At 43.7% G+C, this 15158-nt stretch overlaps 1 long non-coding RNA gene across 2 annotated transcripts in view; it reads left to right on the plus strand.

Annotated features, from left to right (window-relative positions):
* The window catches only part of LOC102167067, a 66690-nt gene continuing 54802 nt past the window's right edge, over positions 3271-15158 (plus strand). For both annotated transcript variants that reach the window (XR_002344058.1, XR_002344059.1), the window contains exons 1-2: positions 3271-3721; positions 8286-11212. This is a non-coding gene — a long non-coding RNA (uncharacterized LOC102167067). The remainder of the gene's footprint in view (positions 3722-8285; positions 11213-15158) is intronic.

Here is a 15158-nt window from a genome sequence, read left to right on the forward strand (position 1 = left end):
GTTTCTGTTTTCCCCAGTCCTATGGAATTCCTGGGGAACCTGACACGGGGTATGGAACTCTCACTCCTTTAGAGAGCCTCTGTGATATAGTTATTTTCCAGATTGTGGGTTGTCCACCCAGCAATATGAGTTTTGGTTATATTACAAAAGTGCCTTTCCTACCAGGATTTGTTATGGTCACATTATCAGTGCCACATGATAAAACCACCTCCAAATATTTATAAAACCCCAACAGAAAGGACTGTGGATATTGCAACATCCCTCAAAATTAGGCCATATGCAGGCACTCCAGGAAACACCAGTTCACAAGAAAAACTTCAGAGGGAATTATAGGCCAGACTTTGAGAATTGCTGATCTAGAACATTCTTTCAAACTTTAAAAATAATCTTTTGTGAGATTGACATTTTGGAAAATTTGAGTCAATTCTTTTACAAAATGTTCCACAATTTGGATTTTCTGTTTTTTTCCTCATGTTTAGAATTCAGGTTAAATATTTTTGGCAAGCATGCTACAGACATGATGTGTGTGCTTCCTATGCTATTACATCAAGAAACACTTACTGTCTGTTTGGCCCATTATTGGTCTATATTACTTGATTAAGGGAGTGCCTGACAGATCTCTTCATTGTAAAGGTTATATTTCATCTTTTAAATCTGTAGTATAGAAATTGACACACAATCACTTCTGAAATCAGACTTGGAGACCATGTGGATATTTTGTTCTGCACAATGGTTTTAGCATTTGCTGATAATCTTTGCCTAAATTGCTATTACATTGGAAATTGAAAAATGGTGAGTTTTGAATTCTGTCATTTCTTTTACAGTTATTAACAAATGTTATTATGTATAGAAGTATTTGTTATCTCTTCATTCCCACTGTTCTTTTTATAGACTCATGGATTCTTTTAAAAAAATTCAGTAAATTAATTGGGCAAATGGGAACACCTTTGGAGTGCTATCGTGTCCTTTAAACATGTTTCCATCAATCTTTCAGCACTTTCTGGCTTTCTGGTATACGATATTCAAGATTCATTTTCTATTTTCTCTGGAAAATCTCAGAATCAGCCATCTGTCCCAAGAATTTGGCTCCTTCTTGTGGGAATGGTATTTAGATATCAAGATCTGGGCAGAATTTTATTCATTGCTTGGGTGTCATTGTTTTTATATCTATTCAGTAGAGAGAACTGAAATATCTATATGCTAAAAAATAACAAATTCAGAATTATTCATACATGCAACAACATGGATACATTTCAAAAAATATTACACTGAGTAAAAGAAGCCTTGGAAAAATCCTATAGAGCTGAACCAGAAGCCTGGAGTCCAGATTCGCTTAGTTGAGCCCAACCTAGATCAGCTAAGCCCACAGCCCAGCTTCAGATATGTAAGTAAGAAATAAACTGGTGGTTTTTCAAGCCACTGAGATTTGTACAGCATTATTGCAGCCCAAAACCTGGAGAATGAGAAAGAAAGCCTAGAGAGTATGTGGTTTTGAAAGTTAAGAAAGTGCTTCAAGGATGGGTAGTAATAAATGGTTTCAAATACTGCTGTTCAGACTCACAGATAAAAAGAGAACAAACTTGTGGTTGCCAAGAAGGAGAGGGGAGGGAGAAGGATGGACTAGGAGTTTTGAGATAGTAGGTAGAAATTATTTCGTTTAGAATGGATAGACAATGAGATCCTCCTGTATAGCACAGGGAACTATACCCAATTTTCTGGGATAAGCCATAATGAAAGATATATATAAAATGGAAAAGTATATATGAAAAAAAGAATGTCACTTTGCTGTACAGAGAAATTAGCACAACACTGTAAGTCAACTATGATAAAAAAAAAATTAGGATCGTTAAAAAACCCCAATACTGCTGTTCAGTCTGTTACACTGTAGACAGGGTGGGGATACTGAATTCAGTGCCCTGGGAGTTATTGGTGAACTTAACGAGATCAGTGTCAGAAGGCTGGTTGGAAAGTCTGATTAGAGCAGGCCTAAGAGAGAAGGGGAGATGAGGCATTGGAAACAGTGAATTAAGAATCAAGTTTTGGGAGTTCCCGTTGTGGCTCAGTGGTTAACCAGTCCCACTAGGAACCACGAGGTTGCGGGTTCGATCCCTGGCCGTGATCAGTGGGTTAAGGATCCGGCGTTGCCGTGAGCTGTGGTGTAGGTTGCAGACGTGGCTTGGATCCTGTGTTGCTGTGGCCCTGGCGTAGGCCGGTGGCTACAGCTCCGATTCGACCCCTAGCCTGGGAACCTCCATATGCTGTGGGAGTGGCCCAAGAAATGGCAAAAAGACAGAGAGAAAAAAAAAAAAAGAATCAAGTTTTGTTTTGTTTTCAATTTAGGATGGGAGAATAGCAGCAGGTTTGTATGATGATGGGGCAGTCAGGAAGAGGGGTGATGGAGCTGAGGTCGGGAGTTCGGGGGTTTGCTGGTGTGACCTCCTGGAGTAGCAGCACCTTGTGGAGTCTCCTGCACTGACTTCTCACAGGAAGACTCTAATGAGTGTCCATCCAGCATCACTCACAGCACTCAGCTCTCCATAAACTATAACTGGATTTACTGGACTTGAACATATTTTCAAAAAGGCTGGTGAAGAGCAGTATATTCCCGGAGGGTTCCCATCATGGCCCAAAGGAAATGAATCTGACTAGGAACCATGAAGTTGCCAGTTTGATCCCTGGTCTCACTCAGTGGGTTAAGGATCTGGTGTTGCAGTGAGCTATGGTGTAGGTTGCAGACGTGGCTCGGATCTGATGTTGATGTGGCTGTGGCATTGGCCAGCAGCTGCAGCTCTGATTAGACCCCAGCCTTGGAACCTCCACATGCCTCAAGTGTGGCCCTAAAAAAAAAAAAAAAAAAAAAAAAAAGAGCAGTATATTCCCAACATTTTTTGGACGTGAAACCCAATTCATTTGATGGTCTCAGCTCAAAATCTGATGCAATAGTGCTTCCACATGATAAATACTCAGATCAGCAATTTTCTCCTTAATTCCCAGTCCTTTCATTTGGATACCACCTATGAAGAAGTGGCAAATTTCATCCAAATGGGGAAAAAAGAGAACAACAGGCCAGCAACCTCAGCTTCTAATCCATTAAATTGCAGTGACACACCCCAAATTAGTATTTCTTATTGTTCAGTCAGATTTATTTCCCTCAAAATGAAATTCTTATCTCTCTACAGAATGCTTTTTTTCCAATAAAAACTTTGTTACCAGCATCAGAGTTCCCACTGTGCTGCAGTGGGTTAAGAATCCGACTGCACTTTTAAATCTGAGAGGACAAGATGGCGGAGGAGTAGGGGGACACGCTCGCCCTCTCCCACAAACACAACAAAAAAAAAACACATCTACAGAAGAAATGACTCGCACAGAACAACAACCAATCGCTGGCAGAGGAACCTAAACTCCAATAACGGCAAGAAATTCGTGACATTATTGGGCAGAACGGGAGAAAAGAGGAGAGTGAGAGAAGGTGAATCCGAGCGGGACCGGCGCTCCCGAAAGGGAACTGCGGAGGAGAAAGGGATCCCGCACCCTGGAAAGTCTCCTACCGGGGAAAGATCAAACCAACCGGAGGAATCTCCAGATGCAGAGAAGAGTGTAGCAGTAAGTCGGAGTACGGAAAAACGATCAAGAACCCAACGGACCATCTGAACTACGGGCACAGTCACCAAAAATTGAGACGCCTGGGTGGGGGCTGGGCACCGAATCCTCGGCTCCAGAGGTTAGTCCCCGGGAAAGGGCCGGGGGACGCCTGGGTGGGGGCTGGGCACCGAGACCTCAGCTCTGAAGGTTGGTCCCCGAGAGGGGGCCGGGGGACACCTGGGTTGGGGCTGGGCACCGAGACCTCGCCTCCGAAGGTTAGTCCCCAAGAAAGGGCCGGGGGACGCCTGGGGGTGGGGGCTGGGCACCGAGACCCCGGCTCCAGAGATTAGTCCCCGGGCTAGGGGGGCGGGGAAGAGCGGAAACTGCTTGGGAGGTCTCTAAACCATTTGACGGGGCAGAGACTGCCTGGGAGACTAGAAAACAAAGCTGTCGCAGAGGAAGGGAGCAATACTCTAGGGGCGGGGAAGTGGAAAGCCGCCTCAGAGGGAACCTGGGAGAAGAGCCTGGTCTGCGCCCGTGCTGGGGAGGGGAGAGAAGAAGGGGTGGGTCCCCATAGAATACCCCCCACGCCACAACAAGCTTACAGGCCCGCTAGCTAGCAGAAAGCTGTGCTTCCCAGTGCATTCCCTCCCCCCACCCCCGCCACCCCCTACGCTCTCGCCGAACCTGGGGCTGCCTGCCATCCAGGAGGGCTGGCCTCAACAATTGCCTGAAGCCTACCACCGCAGGGGCTCTCCCTGCACAGGCCTGCTTGCCCTTTGGAGGGGCTACACTTCCACAGAGCAGCACCAAACACCACCAGCCCCCTAAAAAAGGCCTGCAGCCCAGAAAAGCTAGAACAAGCCTAGCCAGGCCGTGAATAGATCGACCTAATTCTCCGACGGTTTTTCTGAGACGGGCTCCCCCGGGGAGGAGCCTCTTGAGTCTCCAAGGGCCTTGCTACACGCCCAAGACCCCAGGGGGTGCTAAGACCTAGTGGACCAGCTGCATAGGACTGCCAGCTCCAGGCAGGACCCCCTGCAGCCCAGAAAAGCTGCAACAAGCCTGGCCGACTTGGGAAAAGATCTCAGACGATCTTTCTGAGTCGGGCTGTCCTGGGGAGGAGCCTCTTGAGCCTCCAAGGGCCCTGCTACCCGCCCAAGACCCCAGGGGGTGCTGAGACCTAGTGGACCAGCTGCATAGGACTGCCAGCTCCAGGCAGGACCCCCTGCAGCCCAGAAAACCTGCAACAAGCCTGGCCGAATCGAGAAAAGATCTCAAACGGTCGTTCTGAATCGGGCTGCCCTGGGGAGGAGCCTCTTGAGCCTCCAAGGGCCCTGCTACCCGCCCAAGACCCCAAGGGGTGCTGAGACCTAGTGGACCAGCTGCATAGGACTGCCAGCTCCAGGCAGGACCCCCTGCAGCCCAGAAAAGCTGCAACAAGCCTGGCCGACTTGGGAAAAGATCTCAGACGGTCTTTCTGAGTCGGGCTGTCCTGGGGAGGAGCCTCTTGAGTCTCCAAGGGCCCTGCTACCCGCCCAAGACCCCAGGGGGTGCTGAGACCTAGTGGACCAGCTGCATAGGACTGCCAGCTCCAGGCAGGACCCCCTGCAGCCCAGAAAAGCTGCAACAAGCCTGGCCGACTTGGGAAAAGATCTCAGACGGTCTTTCTGAGTCGGGCTGTTCTGGGGAGGAGCCTCTTGAGCCTCCAAAGGCCCTGCTACCCGCCCAAGACCCCAAGGGGTGCTGAGACCTAGTGGACCAGCTGCATAGGACTGCCAGCTCCAGGCAGGACCCCCTGCAGCCCAGAAAACCTGCAACAAGCCTGGCCGAATCGAGAAAAGATCTCAAACGGTCGTTCTGAATCGGGCTGCCCTGGGGAGGAGCCTCTTGAGCCTCCAAGGGCCCTGCTACCCGCCCAAGACCCCAAGGGGTGCTGAGACCTAGTGGACCAGCTGCATAGGACTGCCAGCTCCAGGCAGGACCCCCTGCAGCCCAGAAAAGCTGCAACAAGCCTGGCCGACTTGGGAAAAGATCTCAGACGGTCTTTCTGAGTCGGGCTGTCCTGGGGAGGAGCCTCTTGAGTCTCCAAGGGCCCTGCTACCCGCCCAAGACCCCAGGGGGTGCTGAGACCTAGTGGACCAGCTGCATAGGACTGCCAGCTCCAGGCAGGACCCCCTGCAGCCCAGAAAAGCTGCAACAAGCCTGGCCGACTTGGGAAAAGATCTCAGACGGTCTTTCTGAGTTGGGCTGTTCTGGGGAGGAGCCTCTTGAGCCTCCAAAGGCCCTGCTACCCGCCCAAGACCCCAAGGGGTGCTGAGACCTAGTGGACCAGCTGCATAGGACTGCCAGCTCCAGGCAGGACCCCCTGCAGCCCAGAAAAGCTGCAACAAGCCTGGCCGAATCGGGAAAAGATCTCAGACGGTCTTTCTGAGTCGGGCTGTCCTGGGGAGGAGCCTCTTGAGCCTCCAAGGGCCCTGCTACCCGCCCAAGACCCCAGGGGGTGCTGAGACCTAGTGGACCAGCTGCATAGGACTGCCAGCTCCAGGCAGGACCCCCTGCAGCCCAGAAAACCTGCAACAAGCCTGGCCGAATCGAGAAAAGATCTCAAACGGTCGTTCTGAATCGGGCTGCCCTGGGGAGGAGCCTCTTGAGCCTCCAAGGGCCCTGCTACCCGCCCAAGACCCCAAGGGGTGCTGAGACCTAGTGGACCAGCTGCATAGGACTGCCAGCTCCAGGCAGGACCCCCTGCAGCCCAGAAAAGCTGCAACAAGCCTGGCCGACTTGGGAAAAGATCTCAGACGGTCTTTCTGAGTCGGGCTGTCCTGGGGAGGAGCCTCTTGAGTCTCCAAGGGCCCTGCTACCCGCCCAAGACCCCAGGGGGTGCTGAGACCTAGTGGACCAGCTGCATAGGACTGCCAGCTCCAGGCAGGACCCCCTGCAGCCCAGAAAAGCTGCAACAAGCCTGGCCGACTTGGGAAAAGATCTCAGACGGTCTTTCTGAGTCGGGCTGTTCTGGGGAGGAGCCTCTTGAGTCTCCAAAGGCCCTGCTACCCGCCCAAGACCCCAGGGGGTGCTGAGAACCAAGTGAAATCTGCTACCATCGTGGGGTGGACCTCCCAGTCCTGTCTGCCCTCAGGAAGTCCTCCTTTGCTTCAAAGAAACACTGTTAGTCCCATCAACACTCCAGAAAAGCCACACTGTCTCAAAAAAAAGATTGACCAACAACGACAGCCCTCAGGAAATATTCCAGGGCAGTGACAAGGCAAGCACTACCCGATAACGGAGAGTACAACTCCCTCAGGAGAAAGAAGACAACAAGCAAGATGAAGAAGCTGAGAAACCACCCCCAGTCAAACCAACAGGAGAACTCACCTAAAACAGTCAACAATGAAACTGATCTCTGCAGTCTGACAGACCTGGAGTTCAAAAGAGAAATAGTGAAAATACTGAAGGAATTAAGAGAAGATATGAACAGCAATGCAGATACCCTCAGAAAGGAGCTAGAAAATATAAGGAGGAGCCAAGAAAAACTAGAACATTCATTTGCAGAGATGCAAACTGAACTAGGGGCAGTAAAAACCAGAATGAATAATGCAGAAGAACGAATCAGTGATATGGAAGATAGAATAATGGAAATCACTCAATCTGGTCAACAGACAGAAAACCGAATCAAAAAACTGGAAAGCAATATAAGAGACCTATGGGATAATATAAAACGGGCCAATCTACGCATAATAGGAATTCCAGAAGGAGTAGAAAAAGATAAAGGAATGGAAAATATATTTGAAGAAATTATCGCTGGAAACTTCCCAAATCTAAAGGATACTGGATTCAAGATACAAGAAGCACAGAGGGCCCCAAACAAACTGAACCCAAACAGACCCACACCAAGACACATCATAATAAAAATGGCAAAAGTTAGTGATAAAGAGAGGATCCTAAAGGCAGCAAGAGAAAAACAGAATGTTACCTACAAGGGAACCCCCATAAGAATATCAGCTGATTTCTCTGCAGAAACACTACAGGCCAGGAGGGAATGGCAAGAGATATTTAAAGTGCTCAAAGGAAAAAATATGCAACCTAGAATACTTTATCCAGCAAGAATATCATTTAAAATAGAAGGGGAAATAAAAATTTTTCCCAACAAACAAAAACTTAAAGAATACAGCAACACAAAACCCAGGTTAAAGGAAATATTGAAAGGGCTTCTCTAAACCAAAAAGAAAGGAAGGAAAGGGAAGAAAAAAGAAAAGAAAAAAAAAAAAAAAAAAAAAAAAAAAAAAAAAAAAAAAAAAAAGAAGAATCCGACTGCAGCATCTTGGGTCACTGCAGAAATGCAGGTTGGATACCTGGACTGGTGCAGTGGGTGAAGGGATCTGGAATAGGTTGCAGCTGTGACTCAGATTTAGTACTTGGCCTGGGAACTTTCATATGCTGCAGGTGCAGCCATAAAAAAAAAATGATTTTATTACTAGCATCATGAGCTCCCTCAAGACAATCGGGAATCACTGTGATAAGTAGCTGTTATTTCCTACGCACCCTGCTAGAGCAATCTAATGAAAGCCCCACAGTATAATTCACTCCCTCAAGCATCTACAAGGATTTCGGGAACTTGCCCACAAGGCGCTGGGCAAGTTCCCTGGATACCAAGTGCTCCAGGATGGGGTGATGTAACTTTTTCTTTCATATCATTCTCCCAGACAGATTCCCAGGAGGAGTGTAACACCTGCTGATTTGACGCTTTTCCGTCTAGCCATTCCATGGCATGGAACAAAAATGACAAATATGGGTGAGTGTTCCCAGCTGAAGGAGGATTGCCAGATTTACAACAAACAAACAAATGAAAAGCAGGACCTCGCAATTACATTTGAATTTCAGGTGAAGAATGATCATTTTTCAGGATATATATGTCCTAAACATTACATGTTTCTTGAGAATCAAATGAGCCTTCCCTGGGTAGCATTCCCCAGCTGGCTTACCCCTGGAGGCTTTGCCTACTTTGAAATATCTCTCTTCAGAGTTCCTGTCATGGCTCAGCGGAAGTGAGTCCGACTAGCATCAATAAGGACACAGGTTCGATCCCTGGCCTCGCTCAGTGGGTTAAGGATCGGCTGCGGTCTAGGTCTAAGACAAGGCTTGGATCCCACATTGCTGTGGCTGTGGCATTGGCCAGCAGCTACAGCTCTGATTAGGCCCCTAGCCTGGGAACCTCCATATGCAGCAGTGTGGCCCTAAAAAGATAAGAAAAAAAAAAAAGAGAAAAATCTCTATCCTTCAATAGTAAGTGCTCTGTCTTTGCTGCATCCACACTTTTGTCTTTTTGGACATTAAGGGCTAAGAGACGGAAGTAGGTCCCCAGGTTGCAAGCCTAGAAAAAGGTATAAGTGGAAGCTTGAAATGAAGCATAAATGGGTAAGACATTAGCTGTTCCCCATCCCTTTCCCTAGTTGCTCTTTATATCTTTTGCCCCAGAAATGCAGGTCTCGGCGTCAGAGTTATCTGCTTAAGTCTCCAAATGTGTCACCGTGAATTCGGAGTGAAAGTTCCAATGGTCGTTCCTTTGCTGGTGTGCAAGCAAGTCCTCTATCACTTTTTTCTCTTCCGGAGGTACCAGCACTGTCCCACAAGATAGCTTGTGCTGGGGCAATTGTTGTCTTGGTAGGGGAGAGGCTCATTCCTGGTGCTTCCTCCTCCACCATCTTCTTGGAATTCTCTGGCTCCTCTGTTTTGTTTGATTCTCAAGAACTCAGCGGAGCTGGAGCGAGCTAAGCTTCCAGGTGCTAGAGTAGCTGAAGATGACAAGCCCAAACAAAAGAAACAGTCAATCAAGCCTTTGAACATGTGTGGTGGTGGTAATGTAAGCAGGAAGCTAAGCTGGGGAAAGTGCCGACTCTTTTGCTTTATTTTTCCCCCGGAAAGGCAAGCTGGTAGAGGGGCAGGGGGTGCATATCTTCCTACTGAGGAAGCCCAGAACAAAGCCTCCTGCCCTCTAATGGGGTTGCGGGGGGGGGGGGGGAGGAAGAGAAGGGGAGGGACTAGGAGTGGACAAGTGTTGAGTGTGGACTCAGAGTAGAGAGAAATGGACAAAAGATGGTAAATCTTTATTTTTGTTAATAAATCCAAAAATAATTCGTAGCCCTTCTTGGCTGGAAGAGTCATCAAAACTAGGTTTTGTGTTGAATAAAAGGAGGAGAAAAAGCAGGACTATTTATCAGTAAAAGATCAGGAAGGAAAAAAAAATACAATGAATAAGAATAGGAATTCTTGTTGTGGCTCAGCAGATTAAGAACCCGATATATTGTCTATGAGGATGTGGGTTCGATCCCTGGCCTCACTCAGTGGGTAGGATCCAGCGTTTCTGTGACCTATGGTGTAGGTCAGCAGCTACAGCTCTGATTTGTGACCCCTAGCCTTGGAACCTCCATGTGCTGTGGGTATAGCCTTAAAAAGGCAAAGAAACAAACAAACAAAAAAGACAGAGGAGTAGTATTTAAAGTAACTCTTTAGAAAGATAAACACCAATAAGTACCAAAAATATCACTTTTATGTTTAACATGACACAAGTGAACTTATCTATGAAACAGAAACAGACTCAGAGACATAAGGGAACAGACTTGTGGTTGCCAAGGGGGTGGGAGAGGGAAGGGATGGAGTGGGAGTTTGTGATTAGCAGATGCACACTATTATATATACAACAAGGTCCTACTGTATAGTACAGGGAACTATATTCAGTATCTTGTGATAAACCATAATGAAAAAGAATATGAAAAATAGTATATACATGTATGACTGAATCACTCTCCTAAACGGAAGAAATTAACACATGGTAAATCAACTATATTTTGATAAAATAAATTAAAAACCCTACCATATAGATAAAAAATAAAGTAACTCTTTAGTCTTGCCATTTGAGTCAAACTATGATTTAAAAAAAGCCAATAGGCTTCCAATAGTTCACATGAATTAGTCTGTAACCGCTTCCTCATTCGTGATTCTATTTGTGGTCAGTAAAGTCATGGTGCCTCATTAATACGCTTTTTTGTTTATTTGTTTTTTAAAAGCACAAAGGATTCATGATAGTCAACATCCGGATACATGAAGCAGAGCGCAAACTGCTATTTCACTTTTAACAACCATATTTTTAGTATTCAAAGAATTCAGTGAGGATATAGGTTTCTTAATAACTTAAGAGGGAAGAAACATAGAAAAAAGGCAAAGGGAAACTCCAGTCCACGTGCAAGTGGTTTATTTCTTTTATCCTGATGTTTTGGATTCTATCCATGTTCATCCAGGCCTGTGCTTAATCTGGATTTAGTTCCATGGCTGCTTTATGGGTCTAGTTGAATGAGAAATATCTTCAGGGTAGGAAATAAGAATCTATCTTTAACACTACTAGGTTGTGGAAACCACTCTCTACATATACAAAAACTTCAATGATTAATACAATAATTACCACTATTATTTTCTATTGTTTAAATACTAGAAAACCAGTCATTATTATTTTGCAAAATGCCGCACACAAGCACAAGGTGTTGATTCTAAAGTGAAGGAAACTGAAATATATGATTTCCCAGCAGAGGGACTCTTGTGGACTTGAAGAGGTTGAAGAGACCTGCAGGGAATCCAGGTGAGTTTTATTCTAGCGTATCATTTCCTGATGGCCTTGACTTGTAAGAAAACCGTGCTTTTCAGCTCTTGTAAAAACCGTTAAAATGGAGTTAGTAAGAAAATTTTTTTCTCCCCATTTTTTTTTATTGTGGTAAATACATGTAACATAAAATTTACCATCTTAACCATTTTCAAGTATATAGTTCAGTGGTTTTAAGTACATTGTTGTGCAACTATCATCTCAAACCATCTATAGAACTTTTTTCATCTTGCAAAACTGAAACTCTGTACCCATTAAACAACTTCCAATCCACCTTTCCCCCTCTTCTCACAACCACCATTTTTCTTTCTGTATCTATGCATTTGACTACTCTAGGCACCTCATATGAGTGAAATAGTGTATAGTATATATCTTTCTGTGACCAGATTATTTCACTTAGTGTAATGTCCTCAAGTTTCATCCATGTGTCAGATTTTCCTTCCCATTTAAGATATTAAAATTATATTGTATGTATGGACCACATTTTTTCTTAGCCATTCATCCATTGATGGATTCTTGGATTGTTTCTACATTTTAGCTTCCATAATACTACTACTATAACAGTTATTCAAATAAAAAATACAAATGTATAATGATTATACAAATACCTCTTTGAGATCCTGATTTAAATTTTGGGGGTAAATATCCAGGAGTGGTATTATTTAATCAAGTGGTAACTCTATTTTTAGTCTTTTTTTTTTTTTTTTTTTTTTAATGGCCACACCTGCAGCACATGGAAGTTCCCCAGCCAGGGATTGAACTCAAGTCACAGCTGCCACCTACACTGCAGCTGTGGCGATGTTGGATCCCTAAACTCACTGTGCTAGGCCAGGAATCCAAACCACACCTCGAGCCAATGCAGTCAGATTCTTTCAGTTTTTTGAGGAACTGCCATTCTGTTTTCCATGGCAGCTCCACCATTTTACATTTCCATGAAGGGTTCCAATTTCTCCACATCCTCTCCAATGGTTGTTATTTTCTAGGTTTGTTTGTTTGTTTGTTTGTTTTGGTACTGCCATCCTAATGGATGAGGTGGTAACTCCTTGGAGTTTTTATTTGCATTTTCCTAGTGATCAGTGATGCTGAGTATTTTTTCATGTGCTTATTGACCATTTGTATCTCTTCTTTGGAAAAATGTCTAAGTCCTTGTGCATTTTTGGATTGGATTTGTTTCTTTTGTTGAGTTTTAGTAGTTATCTATATATTCTAGACATTTATCCCTTACCAGATACGTGATTTGCAAGTGATTTCTCTCATTTGTGGGTGCTTTTTTTACTCTGTTGATAGCATCTTTTGATACACAAAAGTTTTCAATTTTCATGCAGTCCAACAAGTCTATTTTTTTTTGTTGTTGTTACATGGGCCTTTGGTGTTATATCCAAGAAATCACTGCCAAATCCAGTGTCATGAAGATTTTTCCCTAGAAAGTATTTTCATTATAATCGAACCTTAGAATAATCACCTAACCTGCTCAAGACCCAGTTCAGTAACATATCTTTTTACATCACTAATATGATCACCCAGCCTATGCTTAAATGTCTCCATGATGATATACTCAATACTTTTTAAGGAAGCCAGGATCATGAATGAAAGAAAATCTAGAAGGACTAGAAAGACTAGAAAGTCTTTATTTTAAGGTGTATGCCTCTGGCATCTACTACTCAGTTTTAATTTGGTACTCAGTCTATCTAGAGAAACACAAAATAAATTTCTCTTGCTGCAGAGAATGTGTTAAAGTGTTTGAGGAGCATCATTCCACCCTTCCCAAGATTGTTTTTTGGTGGGAGACACAAGTATCCCACTGAGTATTATATATGCTGAGAGTTTAAAAAATTGTTTTGCAGCAAAGGAATAGTCACTGTGATTTTTTCAATTTCAGCAGAGCAATTGCTGTAGACATATTAATTCAAAATAATAAAGCCAAAGTTAGTAATGGGACCCTTAGTTAGGAATACTTATTTGTACATATTAAAACTGATACATATATTTTAATGCTTACAACATGATGTCTTATATCTTGTAGAAGTTTAATATCTATGGCATGAAGTAAACCTTATATACAGTTTGCTCACTGCTAAGTCATTTACAAACAACAAGGAAACATAGAAATGCCAAATCTGGCCCACCCCTCATCATGCTATTTTTATTAAAAGAGGCAAATAATGAAGAAATATGATGGATTTTAAGAGAAATGGTTAAAATGAACTTGCACAATATGTATTTGGTGATTGATTAACATTTAACCAGAAAAGGAGTATGGTGTAGAATCTAGTTACATTCCTGTGTTCAAGCCCTATTTCTGTCACTCATTAGCTGTGTTACCTTGGATGAGTTACTTAATCTTTTTGTGTCATAATTTATTTGTAAGAAAGGATAATAATATTACATACCTTAGAGTGCTATTGCCAAGGTTTAAAAATTTGTTAATACATATAAAATTTTTAGAATAGTGTATGTCATACAGTGACTATCCAACACATTTTCATTGTTATATTAGCTCAATATTCTACTCTATATGTTTTTCCTCCATGTAGCGATCATTTGATCTATTGGTAAATCAGAAAAAACTTTTGTGTTCAGAACAATGTCTTTATAATTTTAGTAACAAGTCTATAGTAGTAATGTGTAGATTTATAATGAAAATTATTATGTTGGTAATGACTGTTTAAGAAGATACACAGATCACCACAAGGATCCTTCATGTTGGTTTCTCCCCCCCCTCCCCCCAGGGCTCCACCTGCAGCATATGGAAGTTTCCAGGCTAGGAGTTGAATTGGAGCTGCAGCTGCCAGCCTACGCCACCAGCCTACGGGATCCAAGCCGCGTCTGTGATCTACACCACAGCTCATGGCAACACCTGATCCTTTACCTTCTGAGTTAGACCGGGGAAGGCCCCCAGATCCTCATGGATACTGGTTGGGTTCATAACGCACTGAACCACAATAGAAACTCTCACCTTTTTCTAAACATGCTTACTTCTATCTCAGCTCCTCTCTTCCTCCTAATCCCTGTTTCTTTATTTCTAAAAAATTTATCCTTTTGAGAATGTTATATACAATATTTACAGAGTTGCAGGAAGTTGCAAAGATAGTACAGAGCAGTCACATGTACATTTTACTTATTTATTAAGCAAACTCACAAAAGTAGTTTTACAGTACATGTATAGTTCTAAGTCATCAAACAAGTGCAGATGGTTTTATGCAATCACTGTTGCTGATTATAGTTGAGATTTGTAAAAAAAAAAAATTGAAAATTGAAGGATTGTGAAATATCTATGGAGAAAAACCCAATAAATATTTTAAAATATCAGAAAAGAAGGCTGGTCCTGAAATGTTTACCAGATGAGAGAACATCCAGATAATTTTCATGTCAAATTTGACATTATTATTGCCGTTGAGAGTTCCAAATCAAATTAATGTCTCCAAATGGCTTTGCTCTGCTTTTCAACATTAAAAAAAAAAATCGCTTGCTCATTTTCGGACAAAATTATGTTGCTTGGAATCTTTAGATGTCACAGATTCCAAACACTGGCTTTACCAGAAAAAAGAAAAACATGGTGTTTCTGTTTGTAAATATTTATCAATGAACAAACTGGGTATATTTTATTTTTTAATATTTATTTATTTATTTATTTTTTATCTTTTTGCCTTTTTCTAGGGCCGCTCCTGCGGCATATAGAGGTTCCCAGGCTAGGGGTCTAATTGGCGCTATAGCCACCGGCCTGTGCCTGAACCACAGCAACTCGGGATCCGAGCCACATCTGCGACCTACACCACAGCTCATGGCAATGCCGGATCCCCAACCCACTGAGCAAGACCAGGGATCGAACCCACAACCTCATGGTTCCTAGTTGAATTCGTTAACCACTGCGCCACGACAGGAACTCCCTATTTTTTAATTTTTAAAATTAAAATTTTTTTTTTTG

The sequence above is a fragment of the Sus scrofa genome, chromosome 5 (assembly GCF_000003025.6).
Source record: "Sus scrofa isolate TJ Tabasco breed Duroc chromosome 5, Sscrofa11.1, whole genome shotgun sequence".
NCBI lineage: Eukaryota > Metazoa > Chordata > Mammalia > Artiodactyla > Suidae > Sus > Sus scrofa.